Source organism: Dipodomys merriami, unplaced genomic scaffold (assembly GCF_024711535.1).
Source record: "Dipodomys merriami isolate MVZ:Mamm:240054 unplaced genomic scaffold, mDipMer1.0.p SCAF_54, whole genome shotgun sequence".
Classification (NCBI taxonomy): Eukaryota; Metazoa; Chordata; class Mammalia; order Rodentia; family Heteromyidae; genus Dipodomys; species Dipodomys merriami.
The window spans coordinates 4,547,151-4,562,659 of record NW_027206113.1 but is presented as its reverse complement, the minus strand read 5'-3'; positions in this window follow the sequence as shown (position 1 = coordinate 4,562,659).

Below are 15,509 nucleotides of genomic sequence, written 5' to 3'. Positions count from 1 at the left end.
CTAACCCTCATCCTAACCCTAACCCTAACCCTCATCCAAACCCTAACCCTAACCCTCACCCTCACCCTCACCCTCAGCCTAACACAAACCCTAACCCTAATCTTAAACCTAACCCTCAACCCCTCCCTCACCCTAATCCTAACCATAACCCTAATGCTAACTCTCACACCCACACTCAACTTAACCCTAACCCTAACCCTAACAATAACTGTAAATCTAATCCTAACCCTAACCCTCACCCTCAGCCTCACCAACACCCTAACCCTAACCCTAATCCTAAACCTAACCCCCACCCTCACCCTATCCCCAATTCTAATCCTTGGCCTAATCCTTACCCTAACCCTATTGCTTCAACCTTCAACCTCACCCTCACCCTAAACCTCACTCTAACTCTAAAGCTCACTATAACCCTAACCCTAAGTCTAACCCTAATCCTCATACTAACACTAACCCTAACCCTAAGCTGTGGAGAGCTGCGGGAGCCGTGACCAAAGATGGCGTGCCCGTAAGGCGCAGCCACAAAAGCAACATTGTAGCTCCTTGGTAAGATGGTGCTGGCTCCGCCTTCCGTCTTCCCGGTGACGAGTTCTCTCTCTAAAAACAACTCCTTATATGGCTATGACTTGGCTCCTGGTTTGCTTCCGTGTTTGTGACCCTATCGGTATATGTCACGTGGCGCTTCGGGATTGGCCATCCAGGAGTCTTATAACCGGAGCGCCGGGGGGGGGGGAGGGGGGGAGGGGGGGAGCAGAGAGAAGTGGGAAGAAGCAGGCAGGAGAGAAGCAGGAGAGAAGTGTGTAACAAGGTCCTGAATAAACTGCATTTAGAAGAATCCGGGTCGAGTCTTCCTTGCTGGTCGAGGTGGTCGCTACAGCTGGCCGCCCTTCCGGGGAATTCAGAACTGTCTTCGGTCAGGGTGGTGCACTGGTAAGTTCCCAGGAAAAGGGAGAATCTGCGACAAGAGCGGGGGTAAGGTCCCAGGTGCAGTGGAAATCCGCGATTAGACCGGGCATAATACGGGGCTCTTCTCTGTAGATAAAAGAGAGAGCAGAAACCCGGGAAGAAATAAAACACAGGCCTAAAGTGAAAGTAACAAAAAATAAAATTTTTAATAACTATGATGGGCACCGCGACGTCACATCCAATTTTTCTGGCCCTGGAAGAGGTACTATGCTCAAAATGACTAAAGTTAAAGAAGGGTACTTTACAGAGGTTCCTTGAAGAATGCAACATTGTAGCTCCTTGGTTCATAGTGTCTGGGAGCCTTACAATAGCTTCATGGGAAAAATTAGGCAGGGATTTGGACTTTGCCTATGAACAGGGCACATTAAAGCAGGAGTCCGCCCCATTTGGAGATTGATTAGTGGCTGCCTGGAAGTTCAGAGCTGCTGTGAGATTATAGAAAATGGACAGTCCACACTGGAGCAGTTACAGGAGGAGAGTGAGGGTTAGGGTTAGGGTTAGGGTTAGGGTTAGTGTGAGGATAAGTGTTAGGTTGAGGGTTAGTTTGAGGGTGGGGGTTAGGGTTACCGTTAGGGTTAGGTTTTGCCTTAGTAATGAATATTCTCCTACCTCAAAGGAAATGATGTTACAAATGGGCTACTGCCCAGGGCATGGACTGGGGAAAAACTTACAAGGCTGTAAAGAGCCTTGTAAGGGTTAGATTGAGTTTTAGGTTTAGGGTGATTGTTAGGGTTAGGGTTAGGGTGAGGTTTAGAGTTAGGGTGAGGAATAGGGTTAGGATTTTTGTTAGGCTGAGTTTTAGGGTTATGTTTAGGGTTAGGGTGAGTGTGAGGTTTAGTGTTAGGTTTAGGGTGAGGTTTAGGGTTATGGTGAGTATTAGTGTTAGGGTTAGGGATAGGGTTAGGGTGAGGGTGGGGGTGAGGAGTAGGTTTAGGATTAAGGTTAGAGTTTGGGTTATCCTGAGGGAGAGATGAGGATGAGGGTGAGGTTTAGGGTTAGGGTTAGGATGAGGGCTAGGGTGAGGGTGAAAGTTAGGGTGAGGATGAAGGTGAGGGTGAGTGTTTTGGTTAGGTAAGGGTTAGCGTTATTGTTTGGGTGAGGATTAGATTGAGGGTGAGGGTCAGTGTGAGAGTTAGGGTTGAGTGAGTGTTAGGGTAAGGGTTTTCGTGAGGGTAAGGATTAGTGTGAGGTTTAGGGTGAGGGTGAGATTTGGGGTGATGGTTAGGGTTCTGGTGAGGTTGATCGTTAGGGTGTTGGTGAGTTTGAGGTTTAGGGTGACGGTGAGGGTGAATGTGAGGGTTAGGGATAGGTTTAGCGTGAGGGTTAGGGTTAGGGGTAGGGTGATGGTTAGGCCCTGTCCCCAGGGCGCGCAAATGTATGGGGCAATGGAGAGCCCAAATGAGGAAATTTCCCAAGAAGGATGGCCTACCCTGAAGCAGCCCAAGAACCGCGGAGAGCCACTACAGGCTCGGCAGGACTGGACCTCCGCACTACCACCAGACTCGTACTAACCCTGCAAATGGGCTTTAAGTTAATAGAGTCAAATTTTCAAGGTCCTCTAGAACGGGGCACAGTGCGGTTACTACTTGGCGGGTCTTCCATTACTCTTAGAGGGCTTAAAATTCACCCAGCAGTTATTGACCCAGATTATACAGGTATAGTTAAAATCATGGTAGAAGCTCCAAAAGGTATTGTAGCAATTTCCCCTGGAGACAGAATTGCCCAATTGTTACTCCTGCCTAGCCCACATGAAAAATTTCCTGCCATACAGTCTGAGAGAGGTAAAAAGGGTTTTGGCTCCTCCGGAATTGAGTCAGTGTACCTAGCCCTGGATTTAGACCAGAGACCCACGCTTAAGCTGGAGATTGAAGGAAAAAGGATTATAGGACTGTTAGACACAGGGGCCGATCATAGCATTATTGCCAAAAAGGATTGGCCGAGAGGGTGGCCTCAGAACATTACAGGCCTCAGAACAAACCCTGAGAGTGTTGGGCTATGCCAAAGCCCCTGACATAAGTGCAAGACCCCTCAACTGGAAGGATGGAGAGGGACACTCTGGAAACATCCAGCCTTATGTTTTAGAATTGCCTGTCTCCCTGTGGGGTCGAGATTTACTCAAAGAGATGGGGTTTTGCCTTAGTAATGAATATTCTCCTACCTCAAAGGAAATGATGTTACAAATGGGCTACTGCCCAGGGCATGGACTGGGGAAAAACTTACAAGGCTGTAAAGAGCCTATTGATGTCCACCAAAAACTTCATAGACATGGGCTGGGTTTTTCATAGGGGCCGCTGAGAATCAAGTTCCCAGAAAGACGGAGGAACCAGTATGGGTAGCTCAGTGGCCTCTATCCTCCGAAAAGCTTTTAGCCACTCATAAACTGGTAGAAGAACAAGTAGCCCTGAGCCATGTGAGACCCTCAGTTTCACCATGGAATACTCCAATATTTGTGATAAAAAGGAAGTCGGGTAAATGGCGATTACTTCATGATTTGCGTGCCATAAACGCACAAATGCAAATTATGGGCCCTGTACAAAGAGGGTTACCTTTGCTTTCCGCACTCCCTGACCATTGGCCTATTATGGTAATAGATATAAAAGATTGTTTCTTTTCTATCCCCTTGCATTCTGCTGATTGTGAGCGTTTTGCCTTTACTGTGCCCTCCTGTAACCATGAAGAACCTGACCAAAGATATGAGTGGGTCGTGCTGCCTCAGGGTATGGCCAACAGCCCCACTATGTGTCAGCTGTTTGTCGGCAGGGCTATAGCTCCTGTTAAAGAACGGCATCCTAAACTCAGGGTGGTCCATTATATGGATGACATTTTGATAGCTCATAAGGAAGAAGCTGGGTTACAAAAGGCCTATGCAGAATTGGTTTTTGCCTTAAGGGAACAGGGTCTTTATCCAGCACCAGAAAAAATACAAACAGGCAGAGTGGTGGAGTACCTGGGAGCTAAGATACATCCCAGGTCGATCATGCCCCAAAAATTGACCGTGAGAAAAGATAACTTAAAGACTTTAAATGATTTTCAAAAATTGTTGGGGGATATTAATTGGATAAGGGGGTATTTGAAATTGCCAAATTATGAATTAAAACCCTTTTTGATATGTTAAAAGGAGATATAGATTTAAACTCCCCACGAGACCTGACTGAGAGCGCCCAATTTGCTCTCAAAAGGGTGGAGGAGGCTTTAAGTGCCGCCTGTTTAAACAGGCTACAAGATGGCCAACCCCTTGAATTATGCATTCTTCCCACTGAGACCCAACCAACTGGGGTACTTTGGCAAGAGGGGCCGTTGATGTGGTTACACTCTCATGTTTCCCCCGAAAGGAGCTGGAATATTACCCTGAGGCGGTGGCGGGCTTAGCTCTGCAAGGAGTTCAACAGAGTTTACAATTTTTTGGAATTTATCCGCACTCCATCATTGTTCCCTACAATGCCTACCAAGTTCAGACTTTATGTGCCACTTTAATTGGTCCATTTTGAGATGCATGTTTCCAGGAGATATTGATAATCATTTGCCCAAAGACCCCCTACTGAGATTTGTAAAGGAACATCCAGTGATTTTTCCAAAGGTAACTGCCCAAAAGCCTATTGGAGGGGCTATAAATATTTTTACGGATGGTTCCAAAACGGGATGCGGGGTATATGTCGCAGGTAACAAGACCCCGTGCAGCATCAATTTGTCCCTGGTAACCCACAGATTGTTGAGTTGATGATTGTAATTGAAGTATTTAAAGCTTTCCCCTGTGCCTTTAATTTAATATCAGATTCAGCCTATGTAAAAAATGCTTTAAAGGTATTGGAAGCGGTTGGTACAATAAAGGCTACCAGTTCTGTTCTAGCTCCTTTTATCTTGCTACAATCCCTTATATGGGAACCCAAGGAACCCTTTTTTCCAATGCATATTCGAGCACATACGGGCCTCCCAGGACCACTGACAAAGGGTAATGCCCTGGCTGATGCACACACTCGTGCCGAGTGGGCGCTCCATGCTTCTTCTGTTGACTTAGGAAAAGATTTTCATGCCAAATTTCATGTAAACGCCAGGACTTTACAAAGCCGCTTTTCCCTTTCTAGAGCGGATGCACGTCAAGTGGAAAAGGAGTGTCCCCGATGTATTATTTACCATAAGCCCCCTACGTTTGGAGTTAATCCATGTGGTTTAAGACCCTTACAAGTATGGCAAATGGATGTAACTCATGTACCAGAATTTGGCCGCTTAAAATATCTACATGTTTCTGTTGACACCTTTTCGGGTGTTATACTTGCCACCCCCCTGTCAGGGGAAAAGGCTACTGATGTAATATCTCACTGCCGGAAGCGTGGGTGGCCTGGGGAATGCCAAAACAGCTAAAAACTGATAATGGTCCGGCCTATACTGGGCAGCGCTTTGTTTCCTTTTGCACTCAAATGGGTGTTACTCTGGTGCATGGACTGCCCTATAACCCTCAAGGACAAGGAATTGTGGAAAGAACTCATCGTACTATCAAGGAAATGGTAATAAAACAAAAAGGGGGAGTTGGACCCCTGATGGCTACAGCAAGACAAAGAATAGCCATGACACTTTTCACCCTAAATTTTTTGAATTTGGATAATGCTGGTCGCTCAGCAGCGGATAGGCATAACTGTTCCACTTTTTCGGCCTTAGGATCGGCTTTGTGGAAGGATGTGCTCACCGGCCTCTGGAACGGGCCTAACCCCGTGCTGGTATGGGCACGAGGATCTGTTTGTGTTTTTTCCTCAGAATCGTTCAGATCCAGTGTGGGTGCCCGAACGACTTGTGCGGTGAGTCCAAGGTGAACGGAACACGGAAGAAACAAAAGATTGCGTTGCTGATCATACAGCTCCTGATGATCCAACAGGGGCAGACGGTAGCCAGATGGGGGATACTGTCTGCATTCCCGAGGCCCATGCCCGTGAGACATGACGCCTCTATTTTCCCTAGATTTTTCACTACAAATAGGACTCTTAACCTTCCCTTTTACCCAGAGGATAAACAAATAGCATGGATAGGTGAAGCTAGAAATATTAGCTTGATGGGCATGATATGCTTTTGCTTAAGTGATGTGACCCTTAATGGTAGTTGCATGGCCTTGACTCGTTCCCCGGCCGCTTATTTTAGATATTGGTATGGGAATCCGGGATCAACTGAGGTTTGGGCAAATGCTACTGGATTTGTTAGTACTGTCTTAGGCAGATATTATGAAAGCTTAAAGTTAAGTACTGACCCGTGGATTGTAAAGCAACCTAAATGGGCCCCTTTTAGCTAGCCTGACCGTATGGGGGAGGCTTGGCCTTGGACAGGTTGACAGGCTGATGAGTCTGAGCGTTTTTCATTCTCCCCTAGTGTTTTGTCCAATGCTAGTGTACAATACTGGGCTGGAATTAATCCCTTTAATAATTGGCTGTTATGTGGTCTTAATGGAAGTTGCTTGCAGGCCGAACCTATAGTTATGCTGCAAGGAGGTCACTTTTTTATAGCAAACATGACTTGCAATTTGACTAGTACTGCCCGTACTGTGGGTGCCAATTGTCATTTTAGTAAGAATTATACGGTATTTAGCTATCAGCCTACACCCGTGTGTGTGGTTTCCCCTTTTGTGTTTTTGGTAATTAACAACACCTCTGTATGCTCAGATGATGTATGTGCTTGCACTAATGAAACCTGCTATTATGCTACCTGCTGGAGTTCTCAGTATCCCTTAGCTATAGTTGCACGGATCCCACGTTGGGTGCCTGTGCCAGTAGATGCTTCTCAAGCTGTAACCTTGTTTAGGCATAAGAGAGATTTTGGCATCACTGCGGCCATTGTAACTGCTATAGGTGTGGCTGCTGCGGGTGCAACAGCTGCGGCTGTCGCCATGTCACATACTGTGCAGACGGCTCAGACTTTAAATAACTTGTCGGCTACTACAGCTAGAGCTATGGATTTATAACAAGCGGCCAATGCACAATTAAAAGGAGGACTGATGATGTTAAATCAAAGGGTTGACCTTGTGCAGGAGCAGGTTGATATCCTGTGGCAGTTGGCTCAGCTGGGATGTGTTCAAAAATATGAATGGCTTTGTATTATTGCTATTCAGTATTATAACTCTACCCAAGCAGCAAATTTATCTAAACAACTGTCAAGTTATCTTTTAGGCAACTGGACGGAGGAATTCAAACAATTGATGTTGCAGCTACAATCGGCCATTGTCGCGATAAACTCTGCCCGCATGGATGATGCCCTGTTACAAGATGTTTCCTCCTGGATTTTGACAGCTGTGGATCATTTGAAGGAGTGGGCAGGAATGGGCTCCCTTATTGGTATCCTGGCATTGGTGATCTTGCTGTGCCTTTGGTACATATACCGGATTAGGAGCTTGCAGGGCAGGAGTATGGCTACGGTGGTCCAGGCCTTCACTGCCATTGAGGCCGGACAGTCCCCCTACGCGTGGCTTGCCACGTTAAAGGAATAGCGCAGGGTGCGAGGCAAACGCACTGCACTTGGGAATCACTCCCTGGCGTGAGCCCAAGAAGAGCATGTTGGGTTGCAAGTGGGTTGATGCCCAAGATCCCACCTCTGCAAAAAAGGCATCGGACGGGCCTGGTCATCACTGGGGAAGGCGCCCCTCAGGCGAAGACCAGTGCAAGGTCCTCTCATTAATGTTTTAGACAGAGGCCCAACCTCTACTCTTACCTTTGCTTAATAAAACAAAAAATGGGGAGCTGTGGAGAGCTGCGGGAGCCATGATCAAAGACGGCGCGGCCGTAAGGCGCGGCCGCAAAAGCAACATTGTAACTCCTTGGTAAGATGGCGCTGCCTCCCACTTACCATCTTCCCGGTGACAAGTGCTCTCTGTAAAACAACTCCTTATATGGCAATGACTTGGCTCCTAGTTTGCTTCCGTGTTTGCGACCATATCGGTATATGCCACTTGGCGCTTAGGGATTGGCCATCCAGGAGACTTATAACTGGAGCACGGGTGCAGGGGGCAGAGAGAAGCGGGAAGAAGCAGGCAGGAGAGAAGCAGGAGAGAAGCTTGAAACAAGGTCCTGAATAAACCGCATTAATAAGAATCCTGGGTCCCGTCTTCCTTGCTGGTCAAGGTGGTCGCGACACTAACCCTACACCTAACCCTCACCCTTACTCTCACCCTCACCCTAACTCTAACCCTATCCCTAACCATAACACTCACCCTAACCCTAAAACTCACCCTAACACTAACGCTAAACCTAACCCTCAGCCTCAACCTAACCCTCACCCTAACCCTTATCCTCACACTAACCATAAACCTAACCCTAACCCTCACACTAACCCTAACCCTCACCCTGACCCGAACCCTACCCCTCACACTAAACCTCACCCTAACCCTAACCCTAATCCTAACCTTCACGTTAATCCTAACCCAAACCCTCACCCTCATACAAACCGTCACCCTCACTCTAATGCTCCATCTCCCCCTAAACATCACCCTAACCATAACCATCACCCTAAACCTAACCCTAACACTAACCCTAATCCTAAACCTTAAACTAACCCTCACCCTCACCCTAATCCTCACAATAACCCTAGCCCTAACCTAAACAAAACCCTCACCCTCAGCCTTACCCTCACCCTCACCCTCACCATCTGCCTAACCCTCACACTAACCTTAACCCTCCCCCTAACCCTACCACTCACCCTAACCCTCAGCCTAAACCTAACACTAACCCTAACCCTCAACCTAACCTAAACTTCACCCTAACACTTACCCTCACCATAACCCTAACCCTAACCCTAATCCTCACACTAACCCTAAACCTAACCCTCACCCTAATGCTCTCCCTAAAACAAATTCTAACCCTCACCCTCATACTAACCCTAACCCTCACCTTATCCCTCACCCTAAAACTCACCCTAAACCTAACGCTAACCCTAACCCTCACTCTCAACCTAACCCTCACCCTAACCCTTATCCTCACCCTAAACCTTACCCTAACCCTAATCCGCACACTAAACCTAACCCTAACCCTCACCAGAACCCTAAACCTCTCCCTCATCCTATCCCTCAACATCACCACAACCCTCACCCTAACCCTAACCATCATCCACACCCTAAAACTCACCCTCACTTGAACCCTCACCCTGACCCTAACCCTACCCTAAACCTCACCCGAAACCTAACCCTCACCCTAAAACTAATTCTAATCCTCACCCTCATACTAACCCTAACCCTCACCTTATCCCTCACCCTAAACCTCACCTTAACACTAAAGGCTAACCCTAACCCTAACTCTCCACCTAACCCTAACCCTAACCCTTACCCTCACACTAAACTTAAGCCTAACCCTAACCCTCACATTAAACCTAAATCTCACCCTAACCCTTACCCTACCCCTCACTTAAACCCTCAACCTAACCCTAACCCTCAACCTCACTCTAACCCTAATCCTAACTCTCACTTTCACACTAACAGTCACCGTCACCCTAACCCTCACCCTAAACCTAACCATCACCTACACCCTAATCTGCACACTCGCCCTCACCCTAACTCACACCCTCACCCTAAAGATCATCCTAACCCTAACCCTCACCCTAACCCTAAATTTAATCCTCACCCTAACCCTAAACTTCATCTTCAACCTCAACCTCACCCTAACCCTCACGTCATCCTAGCCCTCACCCAAAAACTAACCCTAACCCTCACCCTCACCCTCACCCTCATCCCCAACCTCAACCTCACCCTAACCCTCACCCTAACACTCACCCTAACCCTAAACCTCACCCTAACCCTCAGCCTCACCTTAACCCTAACCCTAACACTCACCCCAACTCTTACCCTAACCCTAACCCTCAACCTCAGCCTACCCCTCAACCTTACCCTCACCCTCACCCTAACCCTCAACATAACCCTTATCCTCACAATAACCCTAAACCTAACCCTAACCCAAACATTCACCCTCACCCTCACCCTAACCCTAACACTAACCCTAAACCTAACACTAACCCTCACCTCACCCCCACACTAACTCTAACCCTAACCCTGACCCTCACCCTCAACCTCACCCTAACTGTAACCCTAAACCTAATACTATTTCTAATCCTCAAGGTCACCCTCAATCTAACCCTAACCCTAACCCTATACCTCAACCTCACCCTCACCCTAACCATAAACCTAATCCTAACCCTCAACCTAACCCTCACCCTCAACCTAATCCTCACCCTAACCCTAACCCTTACCTAAACGACACCCTCACCCTCACCCACACTCTCACCCTAACCCTTACCCTAAACCTAACCATAACCCTCACCCTCACCCTCAGCCTAAACCTAACCCTAACCCTCACCCTAACCCTCACAATAACCCTAAATCTAACCCAAACCCTAACCTTCAATTTAACCCTCACCCTAAACCTATTGCTAACCCTAAACCTTACCCTCACCCTAACTCTCACCCTAACCCTTACCCTCACCCTAACCCTCACGCTGACCCTTACACTCAACCTAAGCCTAACCCTAACCCTAACCCTCAAACTAATCCTAACCCTCACCCTAACCCTAACCTCACCCTAAACCTCACCCTAAATTTAACCATAACCCTAATTTTCACCCTAAATCTAACCCTAACCCTAACAGTCAACCTAATCCTCACCGATACCCTAATCCTCTCCCTAAACCTAACCCTCACCCACACCCTAATGCTCAACCTCACCCGAACCCTAAGGCTCACCCTAACACTCACCTCACCCTAAACCTCACCCTAACCATAACCCTCACCAAAACGCTAACCCTAACACTCAACCCAACCCTAACCCTCACCCTCAACCTAATCCTCACCCTGACAATAACCATAACATTTACCTAACAGAAACCCTCATGCTCACCCTCACCCTCAACCTCACCCTTGTCCTCAGCCTAACTCTAACCCTAACCCTAATGCTAAACCTACCCCTCACCCCCACCATCACACTAACCCTAACGCTAACCGTACCCTCTCCCTCACCCTAACCCTAACACTAAACCATACAATAACCCTAACCCTAACCCTAAAACTCAAACTAAACCACACCTTCACACTAAACAACACCCTAACCCCAACCCTCACCATAAAACTAAACCTAACCCTCAACCTCAACCTAACCCTCAACCTAAACCTCACCCTCAACCAAATCCTCATCATAACCCTAACCCTAAACCTTACCTAACCGAAACACTCACCCTCACACTCACCCTCATTCTAACCAACACCCTCATCCTAGCCTTCATCCTAACCTTAACCCTCACCCCAACCCTAACACTATCCCTCACCCTCACCCTAATACTAAACCTAACCCTAACCCTCACTCTAACCCTAACCTTAAACCTAACCTTCACCCTAAATCTCATCCTAACCCTAACCCTCACCTTAACACTAACCCTAACCCACACAATAACCCTAACCCTCAACCTCTCCCTAACCATCACCAAAACCCTTATACTCACAGTAACCCTAACCCTAACCCTAACATTTACCCTTATCCTCACCCTAACCCTATCCCTAACCCTAATCCTAACACTGAACCTCACCCTCACTCTCACCCTAACTGTAATCCTAACCCTCACCCTCATCCTAATTCTAACCCTAACCCTAATCCAAATTCTCACCCTCAGTCTGACCCACACCCTAACTCTATCCCTAACCTTAACCCTATCCCTCACCCTCACTCTCACCCAAAACCTAAAACTCACCTTAACCTGCACCTAACACTAACCCTCACCCCAACCCTAATGCTAACCGTAACCTTCAACCTCACCCTATCCCTTAAACTCACCCTAACCCTAAACCTAAAACTAACCCTAATCCTCTCCCTAACCCTAACTCTCACCCAAAACCCAAAAGTAAACATCACCTGAAATCTCACCCTCACCCTTACACTCACCCTAACCCTAATACTAAACCTAACCCTCACCCTAACCCTAACCCTAACCATCACCCTCACACTAACCCTCACCATCACCCAAAATATCACCCTAACCCTAAACCTCACCCTAACCCTAACACTCAACCTAACACTAGCCCTCAGCGTAACTCTCACCCTAACCGTAATGCTAAATCAAACCCTAATCCTCAACATCAACCTAACACTCTGCCGAAACCTAACCCTCACCCACACTCTAAACCTCACCCTCATCAGAACACTCACACTCACCCGAACGTCAACCTCACCCTAACCCTAAACCTAACAATCACCCTAACCCTAACCCTAACCCTAAACCTAACCCTAACCCTAATCCTAACACTGAACCTCACCCTCACTCTCACCGTAACTCTAATCCTAACCCTAAACTTCACCCTCACCCTAACTCTATCCATAACCCTAATCCAAATTCTAACCCTACACTCACCCTCACCCTAACTCTAACCCTAACCCTAACCCTAACTATCACCCTCACCCTCACCGTAACCCTAACTGTTACCCTAAAACTAAACCTAACCCTAAGCCTCACCCTCACCCTAAAACTAACCATAACCCTCAACCTCACAGTAAACCTCACCCTATCCCTTAAACTCACCATAACCCTAACCCAAACCCTAATCCTCACCCTAACCCTAACTCCCACCCACAACCTAAAACTCAACCTCAACTGAAACATCACCCTAACACTAAAACTCACCCTAACCCTAACCCTCAACGTAACCCTCACCCTAAACCTAACGCTAACCTTAACCCTAAAACTCACCATCCCCTTAACACTCAGCCGAAACCTAACCCTCACCCAGACTCTAACCCTCATCCTCACCTGAACACTCACACTCACGTGAATCCTCAAACTCACCCTAACCCTAACCCTAACACTGACCCTAACCCTAACCCTAACCTTAACACTCACCCTAACCCTAACCCTAACCCTAACCCTAAACCTCACCCTCACCCTAACACTCTCTTTCACCCTAACACTGCTCTGTAACCTAATCCTCACCCACAACTTAATCTTCACCATCTCCCGAACACTCACACTCACCGAACACTCAACTTCACCCTAACCCTAATCCTCACCCTAAATATAACCCAAACCCTAACCCTGAACCTCAACCTCGCCCTTACTGTCACCCTAACCCTAACCCTCAACCTAATTCTAACCCTCAAACTATCCCTCACCCTCAACTTAATCCTCAACCTAACACTCAACCTCACCATCACCCTAGCCCTCAACCTAACCCTAACCCTAACCCTCAGCCTCACCTTCAACCTAACCCTAACCCTTATCCTCAGCCTTACCTTCAACCTAACCCTAACCCTAACCCTAAACCTCAGCCTAACCCTAATGATAACCCTATCCCTAATCGGAAACGTAACCATTCCCCTCACCCTAACTCTAAACGTAAACCTAACCCTCACGCTAACCCTCACCCTAACCCTAACGTTATGCCTAACCCTCAACCTCCCCCTCACCTTCACCCTAACCTTCATCCTCAACCTAACCCTAACACTAACCCTCACACTACCCCAGATCCTAACCCTCACCCTCACCCTAGACCTCACCCTAATCTTAACCCCCACCCTAACCCTAACACTAACCCTCACCCTCACCCTAAACCTAACCTTAACCCTAGCCCTCACCCTAACCCTCACCATAACCCTAATCCTAAACCTAACCCTCACTCTAACCCTCACCCTATCCCTAATCCTCAACCTAACCCTCACCCTCACCCTAATACTCACCATAACCTTAAATTTAACCCTTACCTAAACGAAACCGTCACACTCACCCTCACCCTAACCCTCATCCTCAACATAGCCTTCACCCTAACCTTAATCCTCAACCTAACATTAACCCTCATCCGAAACCTATCACTAACCCTCACCCTCTCCCTAACCGTAAGCCTAATCATCACCCTAACACTAACACTAAACCTCACCCTAATGCAAACCCTCACCCTAACACTTATCCTCACAGTTAACCTAACCTTAACCCTCACACTAACCCTAATCCTCTACCTATCCCTAACTCTAACCCTAACCCTCACCCTAACCCTCACTCTCCCCCTAACCCTAATGCTAACACTAACACTCAACTTACCCTAACTCTTATTCTCACATTCAAACTAACCCTAACCCAATCCCTAAACCTCACCCTAACCCTAACCCTAACCCTATCCCTAAACTGAAGCCTAACCCTCACTCTCACTCTAACTCAAAACCTAAAACTAACCCTCGCGCTAACCCTCACCCTAACCCTAAAGTTATCCCTAAACCTCACCCTCACCCTCACCCTCATCCTCTCCCTAACACCCTCAACCTAGCCCGCACCTAACCCTAACCCTAACCCAAAACCTCCCACTCCACCTCACCCTCAGCCTAACCCTAACCCTAATCCTAAACCTACACCTCACCCCCACCATCACCCTAACCCTAACCCTATCCCTAACCCTCACCCGAAACCTCACTCTCAACCAAATCCTCAACCTAACCAGCACCCTCACCCTAATCCACACCATAACCATAACCCTAACCGTTACGTAACTGAAACCCTCACACTCCCTCTCACCCTAACCCTCCCTCTAACACTTTTCCTCACACTAAACCTAACCCTAACCCTCACACTAACCCTAATGCTCACTCTATCCCAAACCCTAACCCTAACCCTCACCCTAACCCTCACACTCACCCTAACACTAATGCTAACCCTAACCCTAAACCTAACCCTCCACCTAACCCTAACTCTAAACCTCACCATCACGCAAAACCTAAACCTAACCCTAACCCTCACACTAACCCTCACCCTAACCCAAACGCTAACCCAAAACCTCAACCTCACACTAAACCACACCCAAATACCCTCACCATAATCCTAACCCTAACACTATTCCTCACCCTAAAACTAACCTTCAACCACACCCTAAAATTCACCCTCACCGGAATACTCACCCTCACTCTAACACTCACCTAACTATAAACAAAATCCTAAACCTAACACTCAACATTACCCTCACCCGTACCCTAACGCTAACCATAACCCTAAACCTCACCCTCATCCTCACCCTAACCCTCACCTCACCCTAAACATCACCCTAACCCTAACCCTCACCCTAACCCTTACCCTAACCCTAATGATAAACCTAACCCTCAGCCTCACCCTAACCCTCACCCTAAACTTTAACCTCACACTAACCCTAACTCTAACCCAAACCCTCACACTAACTCTAAACCTCAACCTAACCCAAACTCTACCACTCACCCTAACCCTCAACCTAACCCTAACTCTAAACCTAACCCTAACCCTAACCCTCACCCAAACCCTCACCCTCACCCTAGCCCTCAACATAATCCTAACCCTCAACCTAACCCTAAACCTAACCCTCACCCTCAACTTCAACCTCACCCTAACCCTAACCCTAAACCTCACCCTAACCCTCACACTCACCCTCTCCCGAACCCTCACCCGAACCCTAACACTCAGCCTCACCCTAAACATCAACCTAACAATAACCCTCACTCTAACCCTAAGACTAACCCTCACCCTAACCCTAACCCTCAACCTAACACTTACCCTCACCCTAGCCCTCACCGTAACTCTAACCCTAAACCTAACCCTAA